The sequence below is a fragment of the Triticum aestivum genome, chromosome 6B, assembly GCF_018294505.1.
Source record: "Triticum aestivum cultivar Chinese Spring chromosome 6B, IWGSC CS RefSeq v2.1, whole genome shotgun sequence".
In the NCBI taxonomy this organism is placed as follows: Eukaryota; Viridiplantae; Streptophyta; class Magnoliopsida; order Poales; family Poaceae; genus Triticum; species Triticum aestivum.
In genome coordinates, this window is record NC_057810.1 from 701,484,704 (window position 1) to 701,488,250 (window position 3,547).

The window sequence follows — 3,547 nt, forward strand, 5'->3', positions numbered from 1 at the left end:
GAACAATCGAAGCCAAACACACGCTTTGTTTGCTTGTTGTTTTAGAGTAGACTTTTGTTGTTGTTGTTTAGTCTATGTAGAACAAATCTTGGGAAATCTACCAAATTATAAATTTGTTGACAAGTTGAAAATAACTAATGTCCGGTGGAGGCTTTCTATGCCTTTCCTTCTTTGATATATGATATGCACACTCGTACATATTCGAGAGAAATAACTAATGTAACATACACGTTAAGGAATGTGAGAGGATTTGTAGTACAGCTGCGGGGCACGCAGCCCCCTTTGTCTTTTGGCATGCGATTTTCAATCATTCATATCTTTTGAACCAACCAAATTAAATTTCGTTTGCATGTTCGCGTTTCTGGTGATGAGTGCTTTCAAATGAGATCCATTTTGAATAAGTTTGGATGAATTTTTAAATTTTCATTAAGTTTGAACTACTGAAACTTGGTACGGGCGACCAATAAAATCATGAATTTCAGACCCCTGCGGCCGACAAAAAAGTTTCAACTACTGAAACTTGGTGCAAAATTGTAAGTTTCAGAACATGCGACCGACAAAAATGTAAATTTCAAAAACAAAAACTTAAAAATTATTGTACCCTTGTGCGGGACCAGCGATTTTGCCGATTGCGAAGAAATAGGGTGACCAACACGGCTAGGCAGGTGCGTGCTCCTGCACCTGCATGCCCCTGCGAATTTCCGGTCAAGGAACGGATCAAAACAAAAGTGTCAGAGATGTCTGGGATGGTGAAACACTGAAGTTGACTTTTAGGAGGAACTTTGACAGTAAGATGATGGAATAATGGTACCAGCTAGCTAGTGGAGATTGCTAAAGAAATCACCTTCGATGGTGACTCTGATGCTCTGATCTGGCAACTTGAGAATAAGGGTGTCTACTCCTCTAGTTCTTTGTACCATGTGATTAACTTTAGAGGGATTCAACCCCTATTCCTGCCAGCTGTTTGGAAACTGGTAGTGCCTCCAAAGATTCATGTCTTCCTTTGGCTGTTTTCCCAAAACAAGCTGATGACTAGAGACAATCTGTGGAAAAAACATATAATTAAACCACTTGATTGTGTTTTCTGTGCTGAACAGGAAACAAACCACCATTTATTTTTTGACTGTGTAGTAGCCAGGAATATTTGGCCGTTTGTCAATCTCTTTTTTCAAAAGAATTTGGGCACAAACTTTGAAACTGTGGCCCGATTTTGGATCTCTAATAATAAGAATTTAGCTTTAAACGTAGTTAGTTCTGCTGTCCTATGGTGTTTATGAAAATATAGGAACTCTATGATTTTTAATAACACCATTTGAGCGTCTATTAATCAGGTGTGGAGACTGATACACAGGATGCTCAAGTTCTGGGTGACTCTGACCCCAGAAGCAAGCAAAAGCCGAGTGGAGGAGTTCTTGAGTGCGTTGGTGAAGCTACTCCAGCAACCCTGGATGATCTCATGTGGCTGAAGGCTAGGAACTCTGGATTGGATGTTGGTGTAAGCTGGGACAACCTCAAAATCTCTGAAGACGGCGGTTTCTCTTCTCCTGCCAAGAAGCGTGACACTGACGGCAAGACCATGGTGAACAGATCTGTGTCTACCCTCGCAATTTGTTGGTCGCCCCAAGCGGCCCTGGCACCACCACTCAAGTTTAGGAGGGAAGCGAGCGAGTTTGCGGTGTGATCTCACCCCCTGATCTGGCATGCGTATGTTTTTAGCCTTCATTGTGCTTTTGTTTTTTGTCCTTTGGCTCTTAGTCGAACAGGGCTGTAATAATTGTTTAAGTCTGGACCGCTGAACTTTAGCTTTGTAGTTGTAAGACTCTGTATGGTTTCATTCTGGTTAATGGAACCGGGAAGAGGCCTTCCCGTTCTTCTAAAAAAAACATCAAGAAATGGAGGACACGTTACAAAAATGAACATACACTATGTGAATGAGAAACAATTTTGTATTATTTTAAAGAAAAAAAATGGAACATACACATCAACAAATCAACTGCACGCTACAGCTCGCTTGAGTATCATTTATTCAGCAATGAACACACCGTTATTCTTCCGAAACGGATGGAGAGTTGCCAACTCCGGAGGCACCCACACTACTTAAACTTGGCCTTGACGGCGTCGATGTCTTCGGTACCGACCCGGAAGGCCTTGGCCAGCACGTCGCTAGGCACTGGCGGCGCGGCAGCGAAGAGCGTGGTGGCAATGGCTTGCGTGCCCTGGAGCTGGCTGTTGAAGCCGGCGATGACAGAGGCGGGGACATGTCCCCTGTTTTGCTGGAAGTGCACGAGCCCACGCGGGAAGACGAACACGTCTCCGACGGTGATGGTCTTGGTGAAGAGCTTGTTGGCAGTGGTGATGAAGCCCACCTCGAGGACTCCCTCGAGGACAAAGATGATCTCGGTGGCACGCGGGTGGGTATGCGGCGGGTTCTGGCCTCCCGGGGCGTAGTCGATGCGCGCCATGGACACGCCAAGCGTGTTCACCCCTGGGAATGACTGCACGTTTGCCGCAGTGACGTTGGACCCCGCCGGGTTGTTGGTGTTGCCGGGCTTCTTGAGACCGGCGAAGAAGAAGTCGTCCGCCGTGATGTCCGCCTTGCACGGGAACCCGTTCAGCTTGATTGCTGCTCCGGTTGGTTCGGATGAATGCACCGTGTCAGCAAGAGCCAGCACACAACGAAGCTGACAAATTAGGATGAATGAATAGTTCGGCAAAATGACTCGCAGGATTTCAGGTCGGTGACGCAGACGTCTTGGAGCATGTCGGGGTTGCCGGCGAGGGAGGGGCGGCGAGGGCGAGGAGGACGGCGCAGGCCGCTATGGCAGAAAGCTGAAGCCTCGCCATGATTGATTGGTCAATGCTTGCTTGCTATCACCTTGGTGCTATAGCTGTGGAGTACTTCCTGAGTGTGGATTGAGCAAACATAGGATATGGTACTTATAGGCAGGGCGAGTTGTGTATGGAACTATGGATAGCATCGCCATCTCAAGGTCAAACAGGGCAGGCTAGCTGCGACTGGTTCGGATGGGGAACGAAGCAAAGCATCCGATTCCGTTAATTTGGAGCCAATCAAATGGGGATATAGTTGTTTATGCAGGCTACCTGCTACACATGCGTCTCTGAATCAGATCAATGATCCATCAATTCGGTGGAGACAATGGACCCGAGTTTCGTGGAACTATCGTCGTCGCGGGCGGAGCTCCAGAAACAATGCACGATTGCACAGGGTGACGGGTGGCTTATCGAGCAGTTGCACATGATAATGCTTGTATCCTTTTTTTTTCCAAGAAAACTTTGGATATATTTATCAATTGTGAAGGTAGTACAAAGAACATCACTAAAATTTACATCCAGCTTGAGACCACCTAGCGACATCTACAAGCATTGAAGTGAGTCAAAGGCATCTAGCTTGAGACCACCTAGCAACGTCTACAAACATTGGAGTGAGTCAAAAACGCACCGCCGTCCTTGCTACTCACTCATTGGTATCGGGCAAATATTTTTGTAGTTGGTAGTTGGGTAGTCGTTGTGCTAAGGCTCAATAGGA

The 3,547-nt window shown here is 46.4% G+C and overlaps 1 pseudogene across 1 annotated transcript; it reads right to left on the reverse strand.

Moving 5' to 3' along the window:
* Positions 1-1,928: 1,928 nt before the first annotated feature.
* LOC123134990 (germin-like protein 1-1) lies at positions 1,929-2,844 on the reverse strand (annotated as a pseudogene). The gene is made up of 2 exons (XR_006465789.1): positions 2,725-2,844; positions 1,929-2,623 (listed from the first exon to the last, which is right to left on the reverse strand). The product of XR_006465789.1 is annotated as a germin-like protein 1-1 (transcript).
* Positions 2,845-3,547: the final 703 nt, after the last annotated feature.